Source organism: Strix aluco, chromosome 5 (genome assembly GCF_031877795.1).
Source record: "Strix aluco isolate bStrAlu1 chromosome 5, bStrAlu1.hap1, whole genome shotgun sequence".
Lineage (NCBI taxonomy): Eukaryota > Metazoa > Chordata > Aves > Strigiformes > Strigidae > Strix > Strix aluco.
Window position 1 is genome coordinate 53,291,368 of NC_133935.1, and position 15,108 is coordinate 53,306,475.

The following is a 15,108-nucleotide window of genomic DNA, read 5'->3' on the forward strand; positions in this document are numbered from 1 at the left end:
TATACGCTGGAGAAAAAATTATATACTGTTTTTACCTTCTTATTCTCACCATCAGGAAACACCATTATCACAGAAAAAGACTCTCTGACATGTAATCTTAAAAGATCTGTATTTGTTAGATATGACATCCCTGCTATGATAATGACAGGTAAAGGGTTACAATTAGATTTCCACTAGATTAAATGTTCTGAAAAACATGTGTGATTTAGGCATATTATGTAGAACCTAAGACACTCAAAGTCTTTTGGTATTATGAAAAAAAGCTGTTGAAATTTTCAAAAAGATCCCTAGAAATGCAGAATAACCACATAGTCAAGGAATACTGGTCCTCCCCTGAACCAAGAAATGCAATTTCATAACACAGTATAACACATAAGACTGAATTAACAATTCCCCACAACCAAAAGGGGGAGATCTTGTTCCTATTTTGCACCTCCCATCCTTTCTAATCCTTCTTCTCTTCCCTGCTCTTCACTGATCTACACTCCTTCCACTGCTGTAGTGCCTGACCTGGCATTCATCTGATTGGCAAACTAATCTAACAAAGAAAAACAGAGATAATACCTTGACAGGTTAATAAATTGACTTAGATATCATGATCAGGCAAGTGCCAAAAGCAGTATTAGATAAGAGGAGCTAGCAGTAGAGACTGAAAGTTGGACTGCCTCCGGACCTAGCACACCATGCTGAAAACAAGGCAAGTGTGAACTGATGTAAACAAATTGAGACAGCAAATGCAAAATGTATATTCTGATAAAGGATCACATTACTTCAATGCCTTCATAGTCACAAAACAATGTCTGTAAGCATAATGACAGAACACAGACAACAAAATTGTCATCTTTAGTGATGATACTCAATTTTTCTGGAAGGTTGTGGCCCGACAAGGGGCATCCTGTAGATAAAATAATAGATGCCCTGAGCTTCCTCCAGAAGCAGACAGGAAGAGGTGGCTGCAGAGGAGTCACAGACCCAGACAACATTGTGGGAAATTACTGACTAGAGTGCTAGAGTAACCAAAGTCTGCAACCATCTCTCTTCAGAGAGCTACAAGGCAAGAAAACCAGACTAGGAACTGATAGAGAGCTGACAGACAGTATAACAGATGGTGTATTTTTTTCCCTCTGGAAAGGGAGATGTAAGGCTAGCCACAGATGTAATAAGAGAATAGATTTTATTGATCTAAACTAGTAGTGCTAACAGCCAGACTAAGTGATGTGTACAAATCTCTCTTCTTCCCTCACAAGTAGCCTCATCTTTTATCTGTTTATTTTCACTTTAATACTGTGACACCTTGGTTTAAAAATTTGATTCAGGGTTTTCCCGAGTGGCCTCAAAGTATCCTACAGTCATATCTGCTCTAATCTAAACAGGGCTAGGGATAGAGATGACTAATGTCCCCAAACCATCCTTACAGTGACCCAGTTAGCATAAACCTTGTGACAGTTTTAGGGTGAGAAATTTTTGAGCACAACTTGGGGTTTAGGAACAGTGGGACCATTTGGATGTCTACAGCTTTTCAGGGGAAATGTAAGAGATTGTGGCTGTATGGCAACAGCCCTGACAAGGCAGTTGTCATTAAGACATGATAATTTGCCTCAGCTTGTTTGATTTACTAGCACAGACATCAGCCATAATTTCCCCACGCACTGCTCAGTGATCTGGCTTTGTGCCTGTGTACCTGAAGCTGCCACATAAAGGAGATACCTACCCTTAAAGGTACCATTATAACTTGTAGAAAAGTGTGGTGCATGAATATCATTGTAAAGTTACCATACCTGTGTGGAACAAGAAACTTGGGGTGATGCACTGGATGTTGTTGATAACCTGTAATGACTTTGAGATGCAAGCTGTCTGGAACGTGTTTGAAGGACTACCCTCCTTTGCATCCTTCTGAAATGCAAAGAAATGTTTGTGTCCATGTGTGAAAAGTAAGAGGAAAAGCAGAGGGTTATAACCCAGAGCTTTGCAGAGCTCACATGAAATCATCCAGCATGTCCTAGATGCTTTTCTATCTTTGGAAAAGCATGTCCTGGAAAAAAAAAAAAAAAAAAAAAAAAAAATCTTTTCAATTCTAGCCTTCTCCTAGGCCTTAAGGCTCCATCTATATTTGCCATTGCTCTTCATGGGATATTCTTTCTCCTCCTTTTTCTCCGTAGATGCTTCTCTATGTCTTCTGCCTTGTACCTGTTCTTCTCTTGCTTCTGACAGTTTTTGACTCTCAATGAAATCAACTAATTTCAATATTTTCTGAAAAAACAGGGGATTTGCAGATCCTGCTGTCTTCCAGGGGTAGAAGAGATCATCTCCTTCTTAGAGACTTTTCCAGGTTTACTGTTCTGTACTTGCAATGGATGACCCATGTCTCCTGGAAAGAACCCTAAATTTGGAGGGTTTAGCTTTTCATATTCTACTTATCTGTCTAGTTACATTTAATGTTGTATCAATATGTTCATATTGATACATATTTTATCAGTATGTTCATAAATGCTTCAAGACAGGCTTTTGATGGGTATATGACTTATTGCAAACTCACATCTAAAAAGTTTCAGCTGGTGGATATAGATTATCTGGAGTGGGTAATGATGTGAATCTGGTACTTTTATTTTTTACTTCATTTTTGTTTCCCTGAATTAAAAAAAAAGTCAGTTTCCATATGGTGCTGAAAGTCCTTCTGTCAAGTCGTGTCAGTTTCTTCTCTTATATGACATAAAGGGGTACAAGTATAAAGGGAACACACACATATTGAAGTGCAACATTGTCATTGAAAATGTAACTAAAACCAAAGTTTAGCAAAAAGCTATGCTGAAGTCACTCTTACCTTCAAGAAAAGTAGCTTGTCTCCTCCATTTCTTCAGTAGTGTGTTGCAGAGACATTTAACCCTGCAGAAATGTATTCTGATCTATTTAAGAGTTGCTGGTGGTACCTTGGATTTATTTGCAAGATTTTCATTAGAATTCAAAAAACTGCAAACCGTTGCCATTTGGCATGGCAAGCACAGGCACTATTTATGCTTAGAGTTGGTTTGCAGCACAGAAGTTTGCAAGCAAAATCTTATGTGAGCATAAGCAAACAAGCACCCTTTCCAAATGCTTCTGATCTGAGATGGTTATGTGCATTCCCAGGAATCAAAAGTATTTACTGTTTTCCATTAGCATGCTCATAAACTGAATGAATACCTTACAGAATTAAGTTGGACAAATATTAGGATTCTTTATTTTTCTATTATAAATAGCTTTTAAATATATGTTTATGAGATTATGAGTTCAGTTGCTAGACAACTGTTTTGAAATAACAAACTCTAGTAAGAAATTTTCTTTAGTACAACACAGCCTTCCACTGAATATTAACATGAAAATACTTGTATTTAGACAAATTATACTGTCTGGAGATCTCACAAAAAGTAATCACCAATATGGGAGCTTTCTAACCAGTTGTGTTTGGATTTGTAACTGGTTCAAATGTAATGAGTATCTTTGTTAAAGGTCTGCAGAAAGTATCAAAATATCCCTTGTATAATATGAGAAGACAACTTTCTTTCCACCGGTAGTTGAATGCTCACATGAACAGGTCAGTTTTAGACAGAAATCTACATCACTGTGTGATGTATAGTTATGTGAAAAGTATAGAGTACTACAATCTAACAAGGCAAAGAACCTAAAGTCTAATGCTGAAAGCTGATGGTAAGTTCACACCAGGAATAGGGAATATACACTTAATGCCAGAATAATTTCAGTTTAACACTTGATATATTTTAATCAATATTAGATATCTTTAACATATCTTTCACTGGCACATGCATCAAATCAATAAGAAACTAATACCTGATTCAGAAATTTTTAGGTCAGCTTCTATAATCTGTCATTTGTATGACACAGAAGAAAGGCCAAGCTCCTCTTTGATTAAAAGTCTAGAAACCTAGAGAATAAGTAGAATGATGAATATGAACAGGAGAAATAAGTGATCCCACCCCCTCACCCCTTTCGTTGTGGCTGCTTACTCACATACAGCACTGGACCTTTTCTGTTCCCTATACGTGAGCTGATTCAGTTCAGTAATAACAAATAAATTAGAAAAGAAAAAAATCAAATTATGGGGATTAGGAGCAAAACGTATCAGAGGAGGACAGTTTCTCATGGTGTATGTATTACAAAACTGAATGTCATGTGTACTCCAATTAAAATAAACTTGATTTTGGAGAATAAAAGCATAAAAGGGACTATTATTGCTCAACCCCCCTCCTATTACAGTGCAACAGGAGCACAGGCAGCAGTTTGCACTCCTATCACCGTTGACTAGGATCACAAAAAAGCAAAAGTGGGGCACTTCCTCAGGATTGCTACAGTTCCATAGTTTTTAATGGGCCTTCCATGTTCCCCACAAAACAAAAGTGCATTTGCTTTGAATGTAAGGTTGAACACATGCCTGAAGGACTGAAAAATTATCACTTAAAAAAGAAAGTTACTCAGTGTGGTGGTGCAATTCTTACCCACCCACCCCCCCCCCCCCCGCCCCTCTTTGTTGGGCTGCTTGGTGCTAGGTGCGATTCCACCCACATCCCCGAGCTATACACCAGTCTGTGGACATAAGGACTGACAACGTTAACAAGCCTGGCTCCTGCCCCTCCTGATTGCTCGGAAATGGTTAAAATGGCCCATCAACTCCTAAGGGCCTGGCACACCTGTGCCTGGGATGTGGTCAAATGGGAACAATAACAGAGTCGCACATTAATCAAATTCTTTTGTAACTGCTGGAAGGCACCAGAAGGTATTTGACAAAAGTCAATTATCTTGGACCGTATAAATGGCGACCACCAGGGAGACCCTTTGAGCTCTCCTGGATCGCAGTGGGCCTGTGACCAGCACCTCCCCTGAGCTGGGACTCCTCTCAGGTACCAAACCCTTAAGGTGTCGTCTGCTCCAGACGGAAGGCCAGGGCGAAGTCCCCCGCTCGAGTCTCAATTATCGCCCGTTGAGGAATGCCAAGGCATTGTGAGTATTTGCTCTAAACTCGAGAGGGAAATTTTCTTTGACCTAGCTTCTCTTCACTCTGTGTGTGTGTGTGTGTGGGTGGGTACGTACCCTTGTTTCTGTGTGTGTATGTCCGTTCTGTGTTCATTCTACTGAATCTAAACACCTTTGTTTCTGTATGTTTGTCCATTTTGTTATGTGCATGCATGTGTATATATATATATAGGTACCGTTAAGTAAGTTAGTGTGAATCTTGTCATTTTAGAATCTGAATAAGTCGCTTTTCTTTCTTTTAGTATTTCTATTATTATTTTATAATAATAAATTGCTGTTAGTTATTAATAAACCTAGATTTCTTACTAAATATTACCATGTCAATACTTTCATCCGCGACACTCAGGTGCTGCAACAAGCGTGTGGCAGAGCCCAGGCTTGGGCTCTGGTTTTGTCTGGCATGCCATACTAAATATGACTCCAGGGTTTGTTTTGCTTCATGCAAGCATAGTGAAAGTCCTCAATTTCCCATCAGATATACTGTATCAAAAAATGGCAAAAACCCCACCATAATTTCACAGCATTACCAGAACACTTTGGTACTAACTAGTTGTTTGACTTAATGGACTATATTTTTCTGTGCCCCTGTAAACGAGAGTTTTGCCGACTTTTCAGGAAAACCCTGGGATATTAGTATTTCTTGGTAAATTTCTTCTCATCAGAGGTGTCCCTCCTTCTATTTCAACATCTGTTTTTCTCTTTAGCAGTGAGGGCACTATTTAAACAGCAAAGTAAAAATAAAAATAAAATTAAATCTCTGCCCAGCCAGGATATTTTTCAAAGTAAAGTTGGTTTCATTACATCTGCCATTATTTCCAGGCATAGAACTGTAGAGCTTTTTAGAACAAAAGACCAAACAAACTGTGAATGCGACTTTTTAAATATTTCAAGGGTACCTACTGCATTATAGGCTCTTCTGAAAATAAATAAATAGCAATTACCTTCATCACAATGGAGTAAAGTAGCTGCAGATATCACAGAATCATAGAATCATGTAATACCATGTTGGAAGGGACCTCAAGGATCATCTGGTCCAACCTTTCTGGCAAAAACACTGTCTAGACAAGGTGGCCCAACACTCTGTCCAGCTGAATCTTAGAAGCGTCCAGTGTTGGGGAATCCACCACTTCCCTGGGGAGATTTTTCCAATGGCTGATTGTTTTCATTGTGAAAAATTTTCCTCTTGTGCCCAATCAGAATCTCCCCAGGAATAACTTGTACCCATTGCCCCTTGTCATTTCCATGTGACTCCTTGTAAAAATGGAGTCTCCATCTTCTTTGTAGCCACCCTTTAAACACTGGAACATGGTGATAAGGTCTCCCATAAGCCTTCTCTTCTCAAGGCTGAAAAAACCAAGTTCTCTCAGCCTTTCTTCATCAAGCAAGCTTCCCAGTCCCTTGATCATCTTTGTGGCCCTCCTCTGGATGCTCTCCAGTCTGTCCACATCTTTTTTGTATAGCAGGGACCCAAACTGAACACACTATTCCAGGTGTGGCCTGACAAGCGCTGAGTAGAGTGGGGTATTGACTTCTTTATCTCTGCTGGGGATCCCCTTGTTGATGCCACCCAGCATCTTGTTGGCTTTCTTTGCCACTGCAGCACACTCTTCACTCATATTGAGCTTGTTGTCCTCCAGGTCCCTCAGGTCCCTTTCCACAGAGCTGCTCCCCAGCCAGGCAGATCCCAGCCTGTGCTGCACTCCTGGATTATGTTGTCTCAGGTACAAGACCCTACACCTGTCTTTGTTGAACTTCATAAGGTTCTTGTTAGCCCACTCTTCCAGCCTATCCAGGTCTTCCTGCAGGGTGGCTCTCCCTTCCAAAGTGTCCACTTCCCCACTCAGCTTGATATCGTCAACAAACTTCATCAGGGTACACTTGGTCCCATCATCCAGATCACTTATGAAGATATTAAACAGCGTTGGGCCCAATATCGATTCCTGGAGGACCCCACTTGTGACAGGTTGCCGGTTTGAAAAAGAGCTATTTACCACCACCCTCTGGGTACGGCCTGTCAGCCAGTTCCCCACCCACTGCACAGACCACTTGTCTAGACCATAACGTATCAGTTTAGTCTCTAGGAGGAGGCTGTGGGGAACTGTATCAAAAGCCTTGGAGAAATCCAGGGACACAACATCCACCGCTCACCCCACATCAGCCAATGAGGTTACTTTGTTGTAGAGGGTGATCAGGTTTGTCAAGTACGATTTGCCCTTGGTGAATCTGTGCTGGCTTTTCCTAGTCAGAGGCTTCATTTGACTTGTGATAGCTTCCAGGGGGATTCATTTCATGACTTTCCCAGGAACTGAAGTAAGACTGATGCTTCAATAATTTCCTGGATCCTCCTTTAAACCCTTTTTGTAGATCAGGGTGACATTAGCCTTATTCCAATCTTCTGGGATGTCCCCGGATGAAGTGCTAAGGCTTGAACAACAGGCCCAAGCCAGAGTTGACCTATAGAAGAATCCTGTATATTTTATAACTGATAACCATTGTGCTAGTAGGTATTGTACTAAGTTATAACAAACTACTTATGCTGATGTAAAAACTACTAAAAGATTGAAATACTGAAGCCTGAACAACAGGCCCCAAGCTGAAGCTACTAACTTAGCATGTAATCATTAACAAAGTACGTAAGCTCACTAGTGAAAGATGCAGCTTAGAATATAATCAGTAGTGAGCATGAAATGCTGAGAGAATGTATCCAACTTCCCTTGTTTAGCCTTGTTCAAGGCTGAGAACCCAAGTATTTGGCCTTGTTAGAAACTTCCTTGGTTTCCCCTCCCCGAGCCCTGGCCAGGCTTTGGGTGGAATCCAACAGGAGAATGAAACCAGAAATTTTCCGCTCAAAACAAAGGTGCCAGTTATTCTGGCTTGTCGATCTCTGGTATATAAGGCTGGACCCGCTCACAGCGACTTTGGATGCCTCACCTATGGGTGGACGCACCGCGTAGGATTTCCCACTTGCCGGGACAGGGTCTCCAAATCCTCGCTGTAACCGGGGCTGCCCAGCGTCTGCGGATCTGGATGATGGTAACATCTGCAAGTGGTGATGTATCTTTCTTAATCACTGTTCTCTCTCTCATGTAGTAATGATTTGATGCATTACCCTGTATTTTCCTGTTTGTTGCTTTAAGTGCACTATTCTGCCTTTTCTTACTGCATGTTTTCTGTGTTACACTGTTACATTATTTGGTTATCACCAGTAAAATACGCCTACTCTTTTCACTCTGGTGTCCGAGTTTAATTGGTATCTTTAATCTGCAAAACACCCAATCACTATGACTTCTCAAAATTATGGAATGTGGCCTTGCAACAACATCAGCCAGCTCTCTTAACATCCTCTGGTGGATAATGTCAAGGCCCATCGGTTTGTTTGTATTTATTTGCCCATGAATGTCTTACATATATACGCTGTTCCTCAAGGCACTTCAGTGTCATTTAAAAAGGGAGAGCAGCTTTCAATATTCAAAGTAAATGGCAGCATAATGATTCGTGTACTTACGGGACACTGGGACACTCAAGGATGGCTCAGTTGTTTGAGTAGCCACAAATGAGTGTCTTCTATTAAAAATAATGTCGATCACAAATGTGTGATGAGCCACCTATTCAGAATGTAAACTGAGCTTTGCTAAAATATTAAGTCCATGTCTCATCTCAGGACAATTCTAATATTTCTTTAGTGCAAAGTAAGATTTCTTTTCTTGAATATTAAGAAATCTTGGTTTGTTTCCCAGTCAAGTGTTTTTTCTGGAAACACCAAATTTCTTATGTTTTGTCAATAATTAAAAAATAAATTCAATAACTTACAAAATAAATTCAGTAAGTTCAGTTATCTTTTTTGGCTCCTTAACCATTGTCTTCTTTTCTCCCTTGGGCAGCAATGCTCAAATTTGAAAGAAATTATAGCATCCTAAGATTAATTTCTCATTTCTTCCAAAACAATGTAAAACTGCTTTTTGTTTATACTTTTTGAGGGGAATTATCTCTCTCATTTTATGGAGTTTTCTTGCTCTCAGAGTTTATTGGCATGGTTGCAGATCAGCTGTTTTCAAAGGCATTGTTTTCTTGAAAATGTCTTTGTTGAAAAGCAACAAAGGATTATTTTTTGGGGGGGGAGAGAAATTAGCATATTCCTTGTATTTCTTCTTTTACTTAAAATTTCCATATGGAATTTCCCAAAGGCCAGTTTTCTATTGCGTATCTGATAGGGCATTCTTTGATGTGATTACAAATTTTCTGTCTAGTGTTATAAAGTGAAAAATGAAAATTACATTATATTTCCTTTTTATTTGAGATAGATGTGATTTTTTTAGTAGATAGTGTAAGACAGTGTCTCTCAATCTCTAATGTCACAAAGATTACTTATCCTTTGTTGTATACAGGTTTATCATATCAGGACACATAACGAAAGAGTCACATTTCATTAAGCAAAAATAAGACCCAAAGAGCCAAATTCTGTTAGCAGTAATTCTGATATTTTAATCCAAAATGTAACTTCTGTTAGACATTTTTCTTCTATTAGCATTTTTTATCCCATGGATGAAAGGAACTATTACATTTTTGGAAAGAGGATATATACCCAAATTTAGAATTAAAAGGCTTGCATAAACAAATATGAACCTGGATAGACTGCCTTGAGGATCATACCCAGTCCTGCTCTGTAAGGATGTTTTTACAATTCAAAGCATGCTATGTTTTTTTAAAAAATGTCATTTGATGTTATATTGTCTTGCTGTAAAACATTTGCAATATATAATGATGTAAGAGGCCAGCTGGTCACTAATGATAACAGCATACTTTACCAGCACTATCATCAGAAGGACTGTTGAAGGCAGATGGTCCTTTTTTGCAGCTTTATCCCGTTAGAGACCTTACCAAGGACAGGCGTCCTACAAACCTCACACTAATGAGAAGAACATTGCTTTATTGACTATAAAGCCTTCCTGAAATAAGTTTGAAAGCAATATGTGCTGGAGAAGACCAGTGGCACGTATGTTCATAACCAAAATAGAGGACTCTGGATTGAAGCTTTGTTAAATGATTCCTATGTCCTGGAAAACTTTTCACAGAAATACTGGATTGGTACTCAAAACTGCTGTAATACAGACAGCTACTGTCCTGTCTTATTAGAGTGGCACACAAATTATTGCAGTTAATTATTGTGCATCCTCTAATTTCATGCCCATACAGCAAAGAGTTAAGATACAAATATAAGAGGAAAAATGACTTAGACGCAGCTGATCATTCAGAGATTAATTTTGATGATAGTGTCATTGAAAGATGTTATACAGTTTGATAGCCCAGATGCGCATTTTCCCGGAATAACAAAGGTTCAATTTGTTATGCTTCTTTTACTTTTAGGGCTATCAGAAATAATATTGTCATGGTTTCAATTTCTTTTTGTCTTATGATTGCGAAAATGGACTGTTTTGAAACAGTGTGCCATATTTTGCATGACTAACAATTGTTATCTAGCTTTCTGGTGGGATAGTGGTTTCATTCTTTCAGGTTGTGGTGTTTTTTCAAATGTGTTTTCCAGTCATTTGTCTGTCAATGCCTTTAGGACCACACAGTGTTCCTGCTTAAATCGCTGTCTTCCATAGCAAGTGGATTTTGTTCTCTAGTACTCCAGTTACCTACTTTTCAGCACAGAGCAAGAATAAAGCAAGCCATTTTTTAAATCCTATTCACTCTACATCTTACACTTCAGTTCATTGACAGCTTGTCTTTTAGCAAAGATAGCCACATGTGCAGATCTATATTATTACTACATTATATGTACATAAGAACAACAATAATTAATTTTTATTTGAGTTCTTCAGAGGTTTTTCTGTTTGTTTTGTCTAACCCATGTGGTTAGCCAGAATTTAGGGTTCTATGGGTTATTTCCTCTAGGAGGAAAAATTGATAGTTATTTCTTTGGGGCATAATCTTTACTTACTAAGAGCGCACAAATTATGTTCCCTAGAACTCAATAGCAAATTGCAGCAGAGGATAACATATTTTCTTACAGTTCCAACCCTCTTTCTGTTGGTACTTTAAGGTTTTTGTCTTGTCTTCTCACAAACACAGTCTTATGCTTTTTGCAGTCTTTTTGTCTCTTTGTCAGTGTTGGGATTTTGGGACTTCATTGTGTGAGACAGTACTTTTTCATTCTGTTCCTCAGATAGTCAGTCCTCTGTCTATTCAGTTTAAAACCTTGAACACCTTCATAGATGTCTTTTTATAGATCAGTGGCTTTCAGCTGAGTTTTGACTGGAGACATATAGTATTTCTTTTACCCGGTTCCATAGAGAATGATTCTTGAAAGGAAGGATATTGGTTTTGTATTCTTTTTTTTCAGTAAGGATAAACTTAGTGCAGAACATTTGGTGGGCATCAGTAACGCATTCTGTTAGTAACTGCATACCATGCGTAGTTAAGATAAAGGATGTACAGTCTTCAGTGCAACACTCCATGGATCAGGGGAGCTTGCAGGAAGATGTGAACACAGCTTTCTCTCTGCACCAATGAAGAGTGCAGATTCAGCATTTTCCTGTGGCCTTCCAGTTGTCCTGCAATCTTTCATAAAAAAAGATTGGAATCTGAAATTCATTTTTTTGTCTTGAGACAATTAAAATACTTGATCCACTCTAGAATTTTTTTTCTTTTACTTTTCAGTTCACTGAACTGTTGCTATGGATTTAGCAGCTTGACCAAACATAATGGGATTTTTAGATTTTTCCAAGAAGTTGGGGAATCAAAGGCCAGTGAACCACGTAGTTTTAGATGAGGAATAAGTCAGAAGGTTCCATCTACATCAATTTCATTGCATAATTCTCGGGGCCAGGTCCATGTTCTCTTTGATTGTAGGCAGTCTTGGGACAAACCTACTTGGTTCTTCATCTAGCATCTGTACTGTGAATCAGCACTGCAGCATCGCCCTTATCCATACTCAAAATGCCTTGAGAAAGGGACAGACCAAAAATGTCCCCAAAGCATTTACTAGGGCTAAAGAAATTCTCTCTTGCACATTTATTCTGCAGTGACTCTGATCAATAGGTTGCAACTGAGGAGGCTTAATTACCAGGTGAGATTCCTCATGCATATAATAACAGTGAACATGAGCAGTTCAGTGAAGACAGCAACAGAAGTACTAGAGCTTAGAAATTTAAGACCTTTTATGGGGCTTTGTATTACAAAACCTATCTTTTTTATTTATCACACCATGTTAACTGAAAGAGTACCTGTCAATGTTTTATTTTACATATATATATATTTTTTTTTTTTACTTTGAAAAACTCTCATGTGCATGTATCTGACATATTGGACATGGCCCAGCGTGTGCTTGAGTTCCTGCAGGAACTTGCTCTCTGACCTTGTATTTTGACTTGTGTACAGCTTACTTGGTTGCCTAGGAATTGTCTAGCCTAAGCTAGCAAACTAGACTTCTTTACAAGCAATGAAAAGAGCAGGTTCCTCCCTAGGATAAAATACTTCACTTGCATTGGACATCCATTCTACAATGGACCAACTCACCCTCGGAGGGATTCCACTCATCTCTCCTGACTATAAAGAGAATTCAAGTAACTACCTCAGGGAAGACATCTAATTCTTACATAGCTAAAGTTAAAGGACATGAATCCCACCTTTGCTCTTCCGTGTTTCATGAGAATGTGGATTTTACCTACCCTATGTATTTATGTGTTTCTCTAGGGTGGTTCTTGCCTTTGTAGGCACAGTCCTCCACACATTCTGCAATTTGGATCTCTGCAGAGATCTCTTTATGGTCATTGAGATACAAACCATACTGATATTGATTTTTATATTCTGAACAAAATAACATCTCATCTTTTACAATTTGAAATGTACTTCTTGCTCTTGAAAGCAGCTACTCATCATAGTGTTTATTTCTTCAGCATCAAATGATGTTTGCCAGGCACGGTCAGGAAGTGTCTGTGATTCCAATAACATCACTTGTGGCAGGTAATGATATGGATGGGGAAGGAGTTGCTCAAGGCAATGGCAATTCCCTTATCATACAACCCCCCAAAATATGCATCATATAACAAGTGGTGGTAATGAGAGTCTGCAGACATACCTACTTCCCAAAAATCCATGCTACACAATTCAAAATATAGGATTAGAGTAAAATTTAATTAAATTTTGCTTGATGGTTTTATTGCTATCTTGAGACTGTAGAGCACCTTTAGACAATTACCATGTTCCCTTTGTACTATACATAAATACAGTATTTTGAGTGCTATAAAATGAAATAATTATCAAATGCAAGCTGCTAACAGTGCTTACTGCAGAGCTTTTGACATTCTATTTCCAAAGCCTCTTTTAGGAAAAGCCTGCTATTTGTGACAAATTAGGTATTTTTTTCCCAATTAATTATTCTCCATTTTTCATCACTTTATTGATGAGCAGAAGAAGGTACTGTTATTTTATGTTACAAAGGGATCTTAGATTATCGTGGTTTAACCCCAGCTGGCAAATAAGCACCATATGTTTAGAGCAAACAATGTCAGTTAATATGTTTTTGTGAACTGACCTGGATTAGCTGAAGTGGGTATTTCCCAGTCATCTTCCTCACTGCTACTCTGGAAGAACAACATTGTACAGAAGGAGCTGCTCCTGAGCCACTGCTGACTTGCGGAAACACGACTCCACAACCTATAAGGTTATAAAGTAGGTATGTTTATTCAGCGCTGAGACACACGGGGGATCGCTCCACCACAAACGTGTGTACCTCTCATGGCACCTTGTCTTGGCTTTATGCTACAAAGCATCACATATTCATAATACGCCTATACATATGCATGACCTATCCCCGCTTCGTATTATAATGAGCCTGAAAGTCTTTTTCATGTGTTCCGCCCCGGTCTCCTCCTAGTCGCGTCTGCGCAGTGTGTCCCGGTGGTCATGGGCTGGGGTCGCAGAGATGAAGTAGCTCCTCTTCCTCACTGTTGAACTTTTTACCTCGGTTTCTTGCGCAGTCTCTGTAGCCTCCTGGACTCAGGCTGGACCATAGGGTTGGTTTTGACCAGTTTTTAGGGCTGTCTTCCTATTCCATCAGGAAGCGTTCCCTCACAGCTTCCATTAATTAAGGTTTCCTTATTGTTCTGCTCTCTGGCCCATCGACTATGATCTATTATCCTATTCAATCTTAGTTATCTTTTAACTAATGGGCCTCTAGCCCCTAGCCTGATCTCTAAGTCTTCCATCTTTATCACTAAACTAAGTTATACCTTCATTTCTTGAGTGCCTAATTTCTATATCCTATTTTCATTTCCTAGCTCCTCATCTCACTGCAGCTTGCAGTCTTGCATATTTAATTAAAAGTTTACCTGCTTGCCTGTTAACTGCTGCAGGTCAGAACTTGGTACCTAAACTGGTTCAGACTTACTTGACATGAGAGATGTAACCTGAAGAGGAGGGGAAGGATAGCTGTTTGCTTCATCCTGGTTTATCCTTTCAACCAACTTCTCAGCTCTTAGGGAAGAGTTCAATTAGCCCAGATGCCTGAAGATATAATGCTCTAATTTAGGATATCATTGCTGTGGCACTTCATAACTGCCTGGAGCCTAGCCTGGAGACTCCTGAGTTAAAATTAACTGTTAAGTGGTCAGTTAGCTCTCAATAATAACATTCAATTCAGCAACCCAGTAGAAAACTGCCTCAGTGATACACAAATAAATAAAAAGGATCAGTTTTCCTTAGGATTAATGAGCTGAATGTGTTCAGTGAAGAAAGGACCAGTGATCCACTAAAGCGGTGTAACAGAGGGAACATGTTGGCAAGGGAGGGAAGTTAGCACAGGTGAAGGTAGGATGAACAAAGTTTGGTTGGACAAACTTGCAGATGGATTTAGCCATCTCGTGCAGCTTCACCTTCAGAATGTTTAATCCTGATAGGTACTTTGGGTTCAAGATGCTGTAAGAATGATTTAAACTGAAACAGTTTTTTAATGTTTCTTTTAAAAACACAGTTGCTGCTATTGATACTCTTACTAGCTAGGCCAGAAGAGCTATATCAATATTTCAGTGCGCTGCAAGTCTGCAAGGGCACTTCCCCCCACCCCCCAAATATTAGATG